At 38.8% G+C, this 17,854-nt stretch overlaps 1 protein-coding gene across 1 annotated transcript in view; it reads left to right on the top strand.

Annotated features, from left to right (window-relative positions):
- Window positions 1-17,854, top strand: part of MTMR9 (myotubularin related protein 9) — a 115,144-nt gene that overhangs the window by 44,967 nt on the left and 52,323 nt on the right. The gene's annotated exons all lie outside the window — the stretch shown is intronic.

Here is a 17,854-nt window from a genome sequence, read left to right on the forward strand (position 1 = left end):
CAAAGTGATGGTGGCTTTGTAGAATGAGTTTGGGAGTGTTCCTTTCTCTGCTATATTTTGGAAGAGTTTGAGAAGGATAGGTGTTAGCCCTTCTCTAAATGTTTGAGAGAATTCGCTTTTGAAGCCATCTGGTCCTGAGCTTCTGTTTGTTGGAAGGTTTTTAATGACAGTTTCAATTTCAGTGCTTGTGATTGGTCTGTTCATATTTTCTGTTTCTTCCTGATTCAGTCTTGGCAGGTTGTGCATTTCTAAGAATTTGTCCATTTCTTCCAGGTTGTCCATTTTATTGGCATAGAGTTGCTTGTAGTAATCTTTCATGATCTTTTGTATTTCTGCAGTGTCAGTTGTTACTTCTCCTTTTTCATTTCTAATTCTATTGATTTGAGTCTTCTCCCTTTTTTTCTTGATGAGTCTGGCTAATGGTTTATCAATTTTGTTTATCTTCTCAAAGAACCAGCTTTTAGTTTTTTTGATCTTTGCTATCGTTTCCTTCATTTCTTTTTCATTTTTCTTTTTTTTAACAACTTTATTGGTCTATAGTTGCTTTACAAAGTTACGTTAGTTTCTGCTGTATAACAAAGTGAATCACCTACATGTATACATATAGCCCCATATCTACTCCCTCTTGCGTCTCACTCCAACGCTCCCTATCTCACCCCTCTAGATGGTCACAAAGCACTGAGCTGTTTTCCTTGTGCTATGCGGCTGCTTCCTACTAGCTATCTGTTTTACATTTGGTAGTTTATATATGTCAATGCTACACTCTCACTTCGTCCCAAATTACCCTTCTCCCTCCCTTTGTCCTCAGGTCCATTCTCTACATCTGCGTCTTGATTCCTGTCCTCCCCCTAGGTTCATCAGAACCATGTTTTTTTTGGATTCCAGATATATGTGTTAGCATACAATATTTGTTTTTCTCTTTCTGACATACTTCATTCCGTATGATAAACTCTAGGTCCATCCGCCTCACAACAAATAAATAAATTTTGTTTCCTTTTATGGCTGAGTAACAGTCCATTGTATAGATGAGCCAGATCTTCTATTTTTTTTTTTTTATTAGTTTCTGCTTTATAACAAAGTGAATCAGTTATACATATACATCTGTTCCCATATCCCTTTCCTCTTGCGTCTCCCTCCCTCCCACCCTCCCTATCCCACCCCTCCAGGCATTCACAAAGCACCGAGCTGATCTCCCTGTGCTATGCAGCTGCTTCCCACTATCTATCTATCATACGTTTGGTAGCGTATATATATGTCCATGCCTCTCTCTCGCTTTGTCACAGCTCACCTTCCCCCTCCGCATATCCTCAAGTCCATTCTCAGGTAGATCTGTGTCTTTATCCCTGTTTTACCCCTAGGTTTTTCATGACATTTTATTCTTAAATTCCATATATATTTGTTAGCATACCGTATTTGTGTTTCTCTTTCTGACTTACTTCACTCTGTATGACAGACTCTAGGTCTATCCACCTCATTACAAATAGCTCAGTTTTGTTTCTTTTTATGGCTGAGTAATATTCCATTGTATATATGTGCCACATCTTCTTTATCCATTTATCCGATGATGGACACTTAGGTTGTTTCCATCTCCGGGCTATTGTGAATAGAGCTGCAATGAACATTTTGGTACATGTCTCTTTTTTTTATTTTTATTTTTTATTTTTTATTTTTTTTTTATTAGTTTCTGCTTTATAACAAAGTGAATCAGTGACACATATACATCTGTTCCCACATCCCTTCCCTCATGCATCTCCCTCCCTCCCACCCTCCCCATCCCACCCCTCCAGGTGGTCACAAAGCACCAAGCTGATCTCCTTGTGCTATGCGGCTGCTGCCCACTATCTATCTACCTTACGTTTGGTACTGTATATATGTCCATGACGCTCTTTCACTTTGTCACAGCTTACCCTTCCCCCTCCCCATATCCTCAAGTCCATTCTCAAGTAGGTCTGTGTCTTTATTCCCATTTTACCCCGAGGTTCTTCATGACAGTTTTTTTTTCTTAAATTCCATATATATGTGTTAGCATACCGTATTTGGCTTTCTCTTTCTGACTTACTTCACTCTGTATGACAGACTCTAGGTCTATCCACCTCATTACAAATAGCTCAGTTTCGTTTCTTTTTATGGCTGAGTAATATTCCATTGTATATATGTGCCACATCTTCTTTATCCATTCATCCGATGATGGACACTTAGGTTGTTTCCAGCTCCGGGCTATTGTGAATAGAGCTGCAATGAACATTTTGGTACATGTCTCTTTTTGAATTATGGTTTTCTCAGGGTATATGCCTAGTAGTGGGATTGCTGGGTCATATGGTAGTTGTATTTGTAGTTGTTTAAGGAACCTCCATACTGTTCTCCATAGTGGCTGTACCAATTCACATTCCCACCAGCAGTGCAAGAGTGTTCCCTTTTCTCCACACCCTCTCCAGCATTTATTGTTTCTAGATTTTTTGAGGATGGCCATTCTGACTGGTGTGAGCCAATATCTCATTGTAGTTTTGATTTGCATTTCTCTAATGATTAATGATGTTGAGCATTCTTTCATGTGTTTGTTGGCAGCCTGTATATCTTCTTTGGAGAAATGTCTATTTAGGTCTTCTGCCCATTTTTGGATTGGGTTGTTTGTTTTTTTTTTTTGCTATTGAGCTGCAAGAGCTGCTTATAAATTTTGGAGATTAATCCTTTGTCATTTGCTTCATTTTTAAATACTAAGGGTTGTCTTTTGGTTTTGTTTATGGTTTCCTTTGCTGTGCAAAAGCTTTGAAGTTTCATTAGGTCCCATGTGTTAATTTTTGTTTTTATTTCCATTTCTCTAGGAGGTGGGTCCAAAAGGATCTTGCTGTGATTTATGTCATAGAGTGTTCTGCCTGTGTTTTCCTCTAAGAGTTTGATAGTTTCTGGCCTTACATTTAGGTCTTTAATCCATTTTGAGCTTATTTTTGTGTATGGTGTTAAGGGGTGATCTAATCTCATACTTTTACATGTACCTGTCCAGTTTTCCTAGCACCAGTTATTGAAGAGGCTGTCCTTTCTCCACTGTACATTCCTGCCTCCTTTATCAAAGATATGGTGACCATATGTGCATGGGTTTATCTCTGGGCTTTCTATCCTGTTCCATTAATCTATCTTTCTGTTTTTGTGCCAGTACCATACTGTCTTGATTACTGTAGCTTTGTAGTATAGTCTGAAGTCAGGGAGCCTGGTTCCTCCAGCTCCATATTCCGTTCTCAAGATTGCTTTGGCTCTTCGGGGTCTTTTGTGTTTCCATACAAATTGTGAAATTTATTGTTCTAGTTCTGTGAAAAATGCCAGTGGTAGTTTGATAGGGATTGCATTGAATCTGTAGTTTGCTTTGGGTAGTAGAGTCATTTTCCCAATATTGATTCTTCCAATCCAGGAACATGGTATATCACTCCATCTATTTGTATCATCTTTAATTTCTTTCATCAGTGTCTTATAATTTTCTGCATACAGGTCTTTTGTCTCCTTAGGTAGGTTTATTCCTAGATATTTTATTCTTTTTGTTGCAGTGATAAATGGGAGTGTTTTCTTGATTTCACTTTCAGATTTTTCATCATTAGTGTACAGGAATGCCAGAGATTTCTGTGCATTAATTTTGCATTCTGCTACTTCACAAAATTCTTTGATTAGCTCTAGTAGTTTTCTGGTAGCATCTTTAGGATTCTCTATGTATAGTATCATGTCATCTGCAAAGAGTGACAGCTTTACTTCTTGTTTTCCGATTTGGATTCCTTTTATTTCCTTTTCTTCTCTGATTGCTGTGGCTAACACTTCCAAAATGATGTTGAATAAGAGTGGTGAGAGTGGGCAACCTTGTCTTGTTCCTGATGTTGGTGGAAATGGTTCCAGGTTTTCACCATTGAGGACGATGTTGGCTGTAGGTTTGTCATATATGGCCTTTATTATATTGAGGAAAGTTCCCTCTACGCCTACTTTCTGCAGGGTTTTTTATCATAAATGGGTGTTGAATTTTGTCGAAAGCTTTCTCTGCATCTATTGAGATGATCATATGTTTTTTCGCCTTCAACTTGTTAATATGGTGTTATCACGTTGATTGATTTGCGTATATTGAAGAATCCTTGCATGCCTGGAATAAACCCCACTTGATCATGGTGTATGATCCTTTTAATGTGCTGTTGGATTCTGTTTGCTAGTATTTTGTTGAGGATTTTTGCATCTATGTTCATCAGTAATATTGGTCTGTTGTTTTCTTTCTTTGTGACATCCTTGTGTGGTTTTGGTATCAAAGTGATGGTGGCTTTGTAGAATGAGTTTGGGAGTGTTCCTTTCTCTGCTATATTTTGGAAGAGTTTGAGAAGGATAGGTGTTAGCCCTTCTCTAAATGTTTGAGAGAATTCGCTTTTGAAGCCATCTGGTCCTGAGCTTCTGTTTGTTGGAAGGTTTTTAATGACAGTTTCAATTTCAGTGCTTGTGATTGGTCTGTTCATATTTTCTGTTTCTTCCTGATTCAGTCTTGGCAGGTTGTGCATTTCTAAGAATTTGTCCATTTCTTCCAGGTTGTCCATTTTATTGGCATAGAGTTGCTTGTAGTAATCTTTCATGATCTTTTGTATTTCTGCAGTGTCAGTTGTTACTTCTCCTTTTTCATTTCTAATTCTATTGATTTGAGTCTTCTCCCTTTTTTTCTTGATGAGTCTGGCTAATGGTTTATCAATTTTGTTTATCTTCTCAAAGAACCAGCTTTTAGTTTTTTTGATCTTTGCTATCGTTTCCTTCATTTCTTTTTCATTTTTCTTTTTTTTAACAACTTTATTGGTCTATAGTTGCTTTACAAAGTTACGTTAGTTTCTGCTGTATAACAAAGTGAATCACCTACATGTATACATATAGCCCCATATCTACTCCCTCTTGCGTCTCACTCCAACGCTCCCTATCTCACCCCTCTAGATGGTCACAAAGCACTGAGCTGTTTTCCTTGTGCTATGCGGCTGCTTCCTACTAGCTATCTGTTTTACATTTGGTAGTTTATATATGTCAATGCTACACTCTCACTTCGTCCCAAATTACCCTTCTCCCTCCCTTTGTCCTCAGGTCCATTCTCTACATCTGCGTCTTGATTCCTGTCCTCCCCCTAGGTTCATCAGAACCATGTTTTTTTTGGATTCCAGATATATGTGTTAGCATACAATATTTGTTTTTCTCTTTCTGACATACTTCATTCCGTATGATAAACTCTAGGTCCATCCGCCTCACAACAAATAAATAAATTTTGTTTCCTTTTATGGCTGAGTAACAGTCCATTGTATAGATGAGCCAGATCTTCTATTTTTTTTTTTTTATTAGTTTCTGCTTTATAACAAAGTGAATCAGTTATACATATACATCTGTTCCCATATCCCTTTCCTCTTGCGTCTCCCTCCCTCCCACCCTCCCTATCCCACCCCTCCAGGCATTCACAAAGCACCGAGCTGATCTCCCTGTGCTATGCAGCTGCTTCCCACTATCTATCTATCATACGTTTGGTAGCGTATATATATGTCCATGCCTCTCTCTCGCTTTGTCACAGCTCACCTTCCCCCTCCGCATATCCTCAAGTCCATTCTCAGGTAGATCTGTGTCTTTATCCCTGTTTTACCCCTAGGTTTTTCATGACATTTTATTCTTAAATTCCATATATATTTGTTAGCATACCGTATTTGTGTTTCTCTTTCTGACTTACTTCACTCTGTATGACAGACTCTAGGTCTATCCACCTCATTACAAATAGCTCAGTTTTGTTTCTTTTTATGGCTGAGTAATATTCCATTGTATATATGTGCCACATCTTCTTTATCCATTTATCCGATGATGGACACTTAGGTTGTTTCCATCTCCGGGCTATTGTGAATAGAGCTGCAATGAACATTTTGGTACATGTCTCTTTTTTTTATTTTTATTTTTTATTTTTTATTTTTTTTTTATTAGTTTCTGCTTTATAACAAAGTGAATCAGTGACACATATACATCTGTTCCCACATCCCTTCCCTCATGCATCTCCCTCCCTCCCACCCTCCCCATCCCACCCCTCCAGGTGGTCACAAAGCACCAAGCTGATCTCCTTGTGCTATGCGGCTGCTGCCCACTATCTATCTACCTTACGTTTGGTACTGTATATATGTCCATGACGCTCTTTCACTTTGTCACAGCTTACCCTTCCCCCTCCCCATATCCTCAAGTCCATTCTCAAGTAGGTCTGTGTCTTTATTCCCATTTTACCCCGAGGTTCTTCATGACAGTTTTTTTTTCTTAAATTCCATATATATGTGTTAGCATACCGTATTTGGCTTTCTCTTTCTGACTTACTTCACTCTGTATGACAGACTCTAGGTCTATCCACCTCATTACAAATAGCTCAGTTTCGTTTCTTTTTATGGCTGAGTAATATTCCATTGTATATATGTGCCACATCTTCTTTATCCATTCATCCGATGATGGACACTTAGGTTGTTTCCAGCTCCGGGCTATTGTGAATAGAGCTGCAATGAACATTTTGGTACATGTCTCTTTTTGAATTATGGTTTTCTCAGGGTATATGCCTAGTAGTGGGATTGCTGGGTCATATGGTAGTTGTATTTGTAGTTGTTTAAGGAACCTCCATACTGTTCTCCATAGTGGCTGTACCAATTCACATTCCCACCAGCAGTGCAAGAGTGTTCCCTTTTCTCCACACCCTCTCCAGCATTTATTGTTTCTAGATTTTTTGAGGATGGCCATTCTGACTGGTGTGAGCCAATATCTCATTGTAGTTTTGATTTGCATTTCTCTAATGATTAATGATGTTGAGCATTCTTTCATGTGTTTGTTGGCAGCCTGTATATCTTCTTTGGAGAAATGTCTATTTAGGTCTTCTGCCCATTTTTGGATTGGGTTGTTTGTTTTTTTTTTTGCTATTGAGCTGCAAGAGCTGCTTATAAATTTTGGAGATTAATCCTTTGTCATTTGCTTCATTTTTAAATACTAAGGGTTGTCTTTTGGTTTTGTTTATGGTTTCCTTTGCTGTGCAAAAGCTTTGAAGTTTCATTAGGTCCCATGTGTTAATTTTTGTTTTTATTTCCATTTCTCTAGGAGGTGGGTCCAAAAGGATCTTGCTGTGATTTATGTCATAGAGTGTTCTGCCTGTGTTTTCCTCTAAGAGTTTGATAGTTTCTGGCCTTACATTTAGGTCTTTAATCCATTTTGAGCTTATTTTTGTGTATGGTGTTAAGGGGTGATCTAATCTCATACTTTTACATGTACCTGTCCAGTTTTCCTAGCACCAGTTATTGAAGAGGCTGTCCTTTCTCCACTGTACATTCCTGCCTCCTTTATCAAAGATATGGTGACCATATGTGCATGGGTTTATCTCTGGGCTTTCTATCCTGTTCCATTAATCTATCTTTCTGTTTTTGTGCCAGTACCATACTGTCTTGATTACTGTAGCTTTGTAGTATAGTCTGAAGTCAGGGAGCCTGGTTCCTCCAGCTCCATATTCCGTTCTCAAGATTGCTTTGGCTCTTCGGGGTCTTTTGTGTTTCCATACAAATTGTGAAATTTATTGTTCTAGTTCTGTGAAAAATGCCAGTGGTAGTTTGATAGGGATTGCATTGAATCTGTAGTTTGCTTTGGGTAGTAGAGTCATTTTCCCAATATTGATTCTTCCAATCCAGGAACATGGTATATCACTCCATCTATTTGTATCATCTTTAATTTCTTTCATCAGTGTCTTATAATTTTCTGCATACAGGTCTTTTGTCTCCTTAGGTAGGTTTATTCCTAGATATTTTATTCTTTTTGTTGCAGTGATAAATGGGAGTGTTTTCTTGATTTCACTTTCAGATTTTTCATCATTAGTGTACAGGAATGCCAGAGATTTCTGTGCATTAATTTTGCATTCTGCTACTTCACAAAATTCTTTGATTAGCTCTAGTAGTTTTCTGGTAGCATCTTTAGGATTCTCTATGTATAGTATCATGTCATCTGCAAAGAGTGACAGCTTTACTTCTTGTTTTCCGATTTGGATTCCTTTTATTTCCTTTTCTTCTCTGATTGCTGTGGCTAACACTTCCAAAATGATGTTGAATAAGAGTGGTGAGAGTGGGCAACCTTGTCTTGTTCCTGATGTTGGTGGAAATGGTTCCAGGTTTTCACCATTGAGGACGATGTTGGCTGTAGGTTTGTCATATATGGCCTTTATTATATTGAGGAAAGTTCCCTCTACGCCTACTTTCTGCAGGGTTTTTTATCATAAATGGGTGTTGAATTTTGTCGAAAGCTTTCTCTGCATCTATTGAGATGATCATATGTTTTTTCGCCTTCAACTTGTTAATATGGTGTTATCACGTTGATTGATTTGCGTATATTGAAGAATCCTTGCATGCCTGGAATAAACCCCACTTGATCATGGTGTATGATCCTTTTAATGTGCTGTTGGATTCTGTTTGCTAGTATTTTGTTGAGGATTTTTGCATCTATGTTCATCAGTAATATTGGTCTGTTGTTTTCTTTCTTTGTGACATCCTTGTGTGGTTTTGGTATCAAAGTGATGGTGGCTTTGTAGAATGAGTTTGGGAGTGTTCCTTTCTCTGCTATATTTTGGAAGAGTTTGAGAAGGATAGGTGTTAGCCCTTCTCTAAATGTTTGAGAGAATTCGCTTTTGAAGCCATCTGGTCCTGAGCTTCTGTTTGTTGGAAGGTTTTTAATGACAGTTTCAATTTCAGTGCTTGTGATTGGTCTGTTCATATTTTCTGTTTCTTCCTGATTCAGTCTTGGCAGGTTGTGCATTTCTAAGAATTTGTCCATTTCTTCCAGGTTGTCCATTTTATTGGCATAGAGTTGCTTGTAGTAATCTTTCATGATCTTTTGTATTTCTGCAGTGTCAGTTGTTACTTCTCCTTTTTCATTTCTAATTCTATTGATTTGAGTCTTCTCCCTTTTTTTCTTGATGAGTCTGGCTAATGGTTTATCAATTTTGTTTATCTTCTCAAAGAACCAGCTTTTAGTTTTTTTGATCTTTGCTATCGTTTCCTTCATTTCTTTTTCATTTTTCTTTTTTTTAACAACTTTATTGGTCTATAGTTGCTTTACAAAGTTACGTTAGTTTCTGCTGTATAACAAAGTGAATCACCTACATGTATACATATAGCCCCATATCTACTCCCTCTTGCGTCTCACTCCAACGCTCCCTATCTCACCCCTCTAGATGGTCACAAAGCACTGAGCTGTTTTCCTTGTGCTATGCGGCTGCTTCCTACTAGCTATCTGTTTTACATTTGGTAGTTTATATATGTCAATGCTACACTCTCACTTCGTCCCAAATTACCCTTCTCCCTCCCTTTGTCCTCAGGTCCATTCTCTACATCTGCGTCTTGATTCCTGTCCTCCCCCTAGGTTCATCAGAACCATGTTTTTTTTGGATTCCAGATATATGTGTTAGCATACAATATTTGTTTTTCTCTTTCTGACATACTTCATTCCGTATGATAAACTCTAGGTCCATCCGCCTCACAACAAATAAATAAATTTTGTTTCCTTTTATGGCTGAGTAACAGTCCATTGTATAGATGAGCCAGATCTTCTATTTTTTTTTTTTATTAGTTTCTGCTTTATAACAAAGTGAATCAGTTATACATATACATCTGTTCCCATATCCCTTTCCTCTTGCGTCTCCCTCCCTCCCACCCTCCCTATCCCACCCCTCCAGGCATTCACAAAGCACCGAGCTGATCTCCCTGTGCTATGCAGCTGCTTCCCACTATCTATCTATCATACGTTTGGTAGCGTATATATATGTCCATGCCTCTCTCTCGCTTTGTCACAGCTCACCTTCCCCCTCCGCATATCCTCAAGTCCATTCTCAGGTAGATCTGTGTCTTTATCCCTGTTTTACCCCTAGGTTTTTCATGACATTTTATTCTTAAATTCCATATATATTTGTTAGCATACCGTATTTGTGTTTCTCTTTCTGACTTACTTCACTCTGTATGACAGACTCTAGGTCTATCCACCTCATTACAAATAGCTCAGTTTTGTTTCTTTTTATGGCTGAGTAATATTCCATTGTATATATGTGCCACATCTTCTTTATCCATTTATCCGATGATGGACACTTAGGTTGTTTCCATCTCCGGGCTATTGTGAATAGAGCTGCAATGAACATTTTGGTACATGTCTCTTTTTTTTATTTTTATTTTTTATTTTTTATTTTTTTTTTATTAGTTTCTGCTTTATAACAAAGTGAATCAGTGACACATATACATCTGTTCCCACATCCCTTCCCTCATGCATCTCCCTCCCTCCCACCCTCCCCATCCCACCCCTCCAGGTGGTCACAAAGCACCAAGCTGATCTCCTTGTGCTATGCGGCTGCTGCCCACTATCTATCTACCTTACGTTTGGTACTGTATATATGTCCATGACGCTCTTTCACTTTGTCACAGCTTACCCTTCCCCCTCCCCATATCCTCAAGTCCATTCTCAAGTAGGTCTGTGTCTTTATTCCCATTTTACCCCGAGGTTCTTCATGACAGTTTTGTTTTCTTAAATTCCATATATATGTGTTAGCATACCGTATTTGGCTTTCTCTTTCTGACTTACTTCACTCTGTATGACAGACTCTAGGTCTATCCACCTCATTACAAATAGCTCAGTTTCGTTTCTTTTTATGGCTGAGTAATATTCCATTGTATATATGTGCCACATCTTCTTTATCCATTCATCCGATGATGGACACTTAGGTTGTTTCCAGCTCCGGGCTATTGTGAATAGAGCTGCAATGAACATTTTGGTACATGTCTCTTTTTGAATTATGGTTTTCTCAGGGTATATGCCTAGTAGTGGGATTGCTGGGTCATATGGTAGTTGTATTTGTAGTTGTTTAAGGAACCTCCATACTGTTCTCCATAGTGGCTGTACCAATTCACATTCCCACCAGCAGTGCAAGAGTGTTCCCTTTTCTCCACACCCTCTCCAGCATTTATTGTTTCTAGATTTTTTGAGGATGGCCATTCTGACTGGTGTGAGCCAATATCTCATTGTAGTTTTGATTTGCATTTCTCTAATGATTAATGATGTTGAGCATTCTTTCATGTGTTTGTTGGCAGCCTGTATATCTTCTTTGGAGAAATGTCTATTTAGGTCTTCTGCCCATTTTTGGATTGGGTTGTTTGTTTTTTTTTTTGCTATTGAGCTGCAAGAGCTGCTTATAAATTTTGGAGATTAATCCTTTGTCATTTGCTTCATTTTTAAATACTAAGGGTTGTCTTTTGGTTTTGTTTATGGTTTCCTTTGCTGTGCAAAAGCTTTGAAGTTTCATTAGGTCCCATGTGTTAATTTTTGTTTTTATTTCCATTTCTCTAGGAGGTGGGTCCAAAAGGATCTTGCTGTGATTTATGTCATAGAGTGTTCTGCCTGTGTTTTCCTCTAAGAGTTTGATAGTTTCTGGCCTTACATTTAGGTCTTTAATCCATTTTGAGCTTATTTTTGTGTATGGTGTTAAGGGGTGATCTAATCTCATACTTTTACATGTACCTGTCCAGTTTTCCTAGCACCAGTTATTGAAGAGGCTGTCCTTTCTCCACTGTACATTCCTGCCTCCTTTATCAAAGATATGGTGACCATATGTGCATGGGTTTATCTCTGGGCTTTCTATCCTGTTCCATTAATCTATCTTTCTGTTTTTGTGCCAGTACCATACTGTCTTGATTACTGTAGCTTTGTAGTATAGTCTGAAGTCAGGGAGCCTGGTTCCTCCAGCTCCATATTCCGTTCTCAAGATTGCTTTGGCTCTTCGGGGTCTTTTGTGTTTCCATACAAATTGTGAAATTTATTGTTCTAGTTCTGTGAAAAATGCCAGTGGTAGTTTGATAGGGATTGCATTGAATCTGTAGTTTGCTTTGGGTAGTAGAGTCATTTTCCCAATATTGATTCTTCCAATCCAGGAACATGGTATATCACTCCATCTATTTGTATCATCTTTAATTTCTTTCATCAGTGTCTTATAATTTTCTGCATACAGGTCTTTTGTCTCCTTAGGTAGGTTTATTCCTAGATATTTTATTCTTTTTGTTGCAGTGATAAATGGGAGTGTTTTCTTGATTTCACTTTCAGATTTTTCATCATTAGTGTACAGGAATGCCAGAGATTTCTGTGCATTAATTTTGCATTCTGCTACTTCACAAAATTCTTTGATTAGCTCTAGTAGTTTTCTGGTAGCATCTTTAGGATTCTCTATGTATAGTATCATGTCATCTGCAAAGAGTGACAGCTTTACTTCTTGTTTTCCGATTTGGATTCCTTTTATTTCCTTTTCTTCTCTGATTGCTGTGGCTAACACTTCCAAAATGATGTTGAATAAGAGTGGTGAGAGTGGGCAACCTTGTCTTGTTCCTGATGTTGGTGGAAATGGTTCCAGGTTTTCACCATTGAGGACGATGTTGGCTGTAGGTTTGTCATATATGGCCTTTATTATATTGAGGAAAGTTCCCTCTACGCCTACTTTCTGCAGGGTTTTTTATCATAAATGGGTGTTGAATTTTGTCGAAAGCTTTCTCTGCATCTATTGAGATGATCATATGTTTTTTCGCCTTCAACTTGTTAATATGGTGTTATCACGTTGATTGATTTGCGTATATTGAAGAATCCTTGCATGCCTGGAATAAACCCCACTTGATCATGGTGTATGATCCTTTTAATGTGCTGTTGGATTCTGTTTGCTAGTATTTTGTTGAGGATTTTTGCATCTATGTTCATCAGTAATATTGGTCTGTTGTTTTCTTTCTTTGTGACATCCTTGTGTGGTTTTGGTATCAAAGTGATGGTGGCTTTGTAGAATGAGTTTGGGAGTGTTCCTTTCTCTGCTATATTTTGGAAGAGTTTGAGAAGGATAGGTGTTAGCCCTTCTCTAAATGTTTGAGAGAATTCGCTTTTGAAGCCATCTGGTCCTGAGCTTCTGTTTGTTGGAAGGTTTTTAATGACAGTTTCAATTTCAGTGCTTGTGATTGGTCTGTTCATATTTTCTGTTTCTTCCTGATTCAGTCTTGGCAGGTTGTGCATTTCTAAGAATTTGTCCATTTCTTCCAGGTTGTCCATTTTATTGGCATAGAGTTGCTTGTAGTAATCTTTCATGATCTTTTGTATTTCTGCAGTGTCAGTTGTTACTTCTCCTTTTTCATTTCTAATTCTATTGATTTGAGTCTTCTCCCTTTTTTTCTTGATGAGTCTGGCTAATGGTTTATCAATTTTGTTTATCTTCTCAAAGAACCAGCTTTTAGTTTTTTTGATCTTTGCTATCGTTTCCTTCATTTCTTTTTCATTTATTTCTGATCTGATCTTTACGATTTGTTTCCTCCTTCTAAATTTGGGGTGTTTTTGTTCATCTCTCTCTAATTGCTTTAGGTGCAAGGTTAGGTTGTTTATTCGAGATGTTCCCTGTTTCTTATCATGGGATTGTATTGATATAAACTTCCCTCTTAGATCTGCTTTTGCTGCATCCCATAGGTTTTGGGTCATCGTGTCTCCATTGTCATTTGTTTCTAGGTATTTTTTGATTTCCTCAGTGATCAGTCCATTATTAAGTAGTGTATTGTTCAGCCTCCATGTGTTTGTATTTTTTACAGATATTTTCCTTTAATTGATGTCTAGTCTTATAGCATTGTGGTCGGAAAAGACACTTGATACAATTTCAATTTTCTTAAATTTACCAAGGCTTGATTTGTGACCCAAGATATGATCTATCCTGGAGAATGTTCCATGAGCACTTGAGAAAAATGTGTATTCTGTTGTTTTTGGATGGAATGTCCTATAAATATCAATTAAGTCCATCTTGTTTAATGTATCATTTAAAGCTTGTGTTTCCTTATTTATTTTCATTTTGGATGATCTGTCCATTGGTGAAAGTGGGGTGTTAAAATCCCCTAGTATGAATGTGTTACTGTCGATTTCCCCTTTTATGGCTGTTAGTATTTGCCTTATGTATTGAGGTGCTCCTATGTTGTGTGCATAAATATTTACAATTGTTTTATCTTCTTGTTGGATCGATGCCTTGATCATTATGTAGTGTCCTTCTTGTCTCTTCTAGTAGTCTTTATTTCAATGTTTATTTTGTCTGATATGAGAATTGCTACTCCAGCTTTCTTTTGCTTTCCATTTGCATGGAATATCTTTTTCCATCCCCTTACTTTCAGTCTGTATGTGTCTCTAGGTATGAAGTGGGTCTCTTGTAGGCAGCATATATATGGGTCCTGTTTTTTTATCCATTCAGCTAATCTGTGTCTTCTGGTGGGAGCATTTAGTCCATTTACATTTAAGGTAATTATTGATATGTATGTTCCTATTCCCATTTCCTTAATTGCTTTGGGTTCGTTATTGTAGGTCTTTTCCTTCTCTTGTGTTTCTTGCCTAGAGAAGTTCCTTTAGCATTTGTTGTAAAGCTGGTTGGGTGGTGCTGAACTCTCTCAGCTTTTGCTTGTCTGTAAAGGTTTTAATTTCTCCATCAAATCTGAATGAGATCCTTGCTGGGTAGAGTAATTTTGGTTGCAGGTTTTTCTCCTTCATCACTTTTAATATGTCCTGCCAGTCCCTTCTGGCTTGCAGAGTTTCTGTTGAAAGATCAGCTCTTAACCTTATGGGAATTCCCTTGTGTGTTATTTGTTGTTTTACCCTTGCTGCTTTTAATATGTTTTCTTTGTATTTAATATTTGACAGTTTGATTAATATGTGTCTTCGCGTATTTCTCCTTGGATTTATCCTGTATGGGACTCTGTGCCTCATGGACTTGATTAACTATTTCCTTTCCCATATTAGGGAAGTTTTCAACTATAATCTCTTCAAATATTTTCTCAGTCCCTTTCTTTTTGTCTTCTTCTTTTGGAACCCCAATAATTCGAATGTTGGTGTGTTTAATGTTTTCCCAGAGGTCTCTGAGACTGTCCTCAGTTCTTTTCATTCTTTTTTCTCTCTTCTGCTCTTCAGTAGTTATTTCCACTATTTTATCTTCCACGTCACCTATCCGTTCTTCTGCCTCAGTTACTCTGCTATTGATCCCATCTAGAGTATTTTAAATTTCATTTATTGTGTTGTTCATCATTGCTTGTTTCATCTTTAGTTCTTCTAGCTCCTTGTTAACTGTTTCTTGCATTTTGTCTCTTCTGTTTCCAAGATTTTGGATCATCTTTAGTATCATTATTCTGAATTCTTTTTCAGGTAGACTTTCCTCTTCATTTGTTAGGTCTGGTGGGTTTTTATCTTGCTCCTTCACCTGCTACGTGTTTTTCTGTCTTCTCATTTTGCTCATCTTACTATGTTTGGGGTCTCCTTTTTGCAGGCTGCAGGTTCATAGTTCCCGTTGCTTTTGGTGTCTGTCCCCAGTGGCTATTGTTGGTTCAGTGGGTTGTGTAGGATTCCTGGTGGAGGGGACTAGTGCCTGTGTTCTGGTGGATGAGGCTGGATCTTGTCTTTCTGGTGGGCAGGTCCACGTCAGGTGGTGTGTTTTGGTGTGTCTGTGGACTTATTATGATTTTAGGCAGCCTCTCTGCTAATGGGTGGCGTTGTGTTCCTGTCTTGCTAGTTGTTTGGCATAGGGTGTCCAGCACTGTAGCTTGCTTGTCGTTGAGTGAAGCTGGGTGCTGGTGTTGAGATAAAGATCTCTGGAAGACTTTCGCCGTTTGATATTATGTGGAGCTGGGAGGTCTCTTGTGGACCAGTGTCCTGAAGTTGGCTCTCCCACCTCAGAGGCACAGCACTGACTCCTGGCTGCAGCACCAAGAACCTTTCATCCACATGGCTCAGAATAAAAAGGAGAAAAAGTAGAAAGAAACAATTAGTAGAAGAAGAAAGAAAGAAAGGAAGGAAGGAAGAAAGGGAGGGAAGGAAGGAGGGAAGGAAGGAAAAAAGGAAAGAAGATAAAGTAAAATAAAGTATGATAAAATATAATAAAGTTATTAAAATAAAAAATAATTATTAAGAAAAAAATGGACAGATAGAACCCTGGGACAGATGGTGGAAGCACAGCTATACAGAGAAAATCTCACACAGAAGCATACACATACACACAGAAAAAGAGGAAAAGGGGAAAAAATCATAAATCTTGCTCTCAAAGTCCACCTCCTCAATTTGGGATGATTCGTTGTCTAAAGGAGGGAAGGAAGGAAAGAAAGAAAGAAGATGAAGTAAAATAAAATAAAGTAAGATAAAATAAAATTATTAAAATAAAAAATAATTATTAAGAAAAAAATTAAAAACAAAAACAAAAAATTGATGCATAGAACCCTAGGACAAAAAAATTCATAAATCTTGCTCTCAAAGTCTACCTCCTCAATTTGGGATGATTTGTTGTCTATTTATGTATTCCACAGATACAGGCTACATCAAGTTCATTGTGGAGCTTTCATCCGCTGCTTTTGAGGGTGCTGGGAGAGATTTCCCTTTCTCTTTGTTCGCACAGCTCCTAGGGCTCAGCTTTGGATTTGGCCCCGCCTCTGCTTGTAGGTCGCTGGAGGGCGTCTGTTCTTTGCTCAGACAGGACGGGGTTGAAGGAGCAGCTGCTTCGGGGGCTCTGGCTCACTCAGGCTGGGGGGAGGGAGGGGCATGGGGTGCGGGGTGAGCCTGCGGCGGCCGAGGCCGGCGCAACGTTGCAGCAGCCTGAGGCGTGCCGTGCGCTCCCCCCGGGGAAGCCGTCCCTGGATCCCGGGACCCTGGCAGTGGCGGGCTGAACAGGCTCCTTGGAAAGGGGGTGTGGATAGTGACCTGTGCTCGCACACAGGCTTCTCAGTGGCGGCAGCAGCAGCCTTGGCGTCTTATGCCCGTCTCTGGGGTCCGCGCTATTAGCCACGGCTGGGGCCCGTCTCTGGAGCTCCTTTAAGCAGCGCTCTTAATCCCCTCTCCTCGCGTACCAGGAAACAGAGGGAAGAAAAAGTCTCTTGCCTCTTCGGCAGGTCCAGACTTTTCCCTGGACTCCCTCCTGGCTAGCTGTGGTGCACTAACCCTCTCAGGCTGTGTTCACGCCACCAACCGCAGTCCTGTCCCTGCGCTCCGACCGAAGCCCAAGCCTCAGCTCCCAGTCCCGCCTGCCCTGGTGGGTGAGCAGTCAAGCCTCTTGGGCTGGTGAGTGCCGGTCGGCCCCGATTCTCTGTGCGGGAATCTCTCCGCTTTGCCCTCCGCACCCCTGTTGCTGCGCTCTCCTCTGCGACTCCGAAGCTTTCCCCATCTGCCACCCTCAGTCTCCACCTGCGAAGGGGCTTCCTAGTGTGTCAAGGATTTTTTTTCTAAATACACTTATCAAACATGCTTTGGTTTATCCTCCTCATATTACAAGCCATGGCCAGCATGTTAGGGCAACTCTGATTTATAGGAACATATTGAAATTTACATACACATAATTTTGTTTGTTTTTTGCTGTGCAAAGCTTTTTACAGTCTTTAAGTGATTTTCATTTTTGATGTTAGAAATAAGTTGTCATTTGATAGTTTTATGTTTGTACTTTTGGTTCTTAGCATACTGAGTTTGAAATTATTTCATTGACTTAAAAGTATAATGTTTCTTAGTATTAAGTTGTTATTGCTTTAAGAAAGATGTTAACAGTCTTTCCTCATTTTTCTCCTTTTTTAAATAACAGAAATGAGCAAGGGGTTTGATGTAAGTATTAGCAGTGTTCTGTTCTGGTTAAGCATCGTCTGGAGTTTTAGTCTTCCTGTTGCTGTGCTTTTAGAGTCCCATTAACAAAGTAAATGGTACCAAGACAAGAATGAATGAGATGATGTTGGCTTGATATTCATATACTTAATATATTTAACTTGGAGAATAGAAGACTAAGGGAGAAACAACTATCTTTCATATATTCCATAAGATGTCATGT

The sequence above is a fragment of the Mesoplodon densirostris genome, chromosome 6 (assembly GCF_025265405.1).
Source record: "Mesoplodon densirostris isolate mMesDen1 chromosome 6, mMesDen1 primary haplotype, whole genome shotgun sequence".
NCBI classification, from domain to species: domain Eukaryota; kingdom Metazoa; phylum Chordata; class Mammalia; order Artiodactyla; family Ziphiidae; genus Mesoplodon; species Mesoplodon densirostris.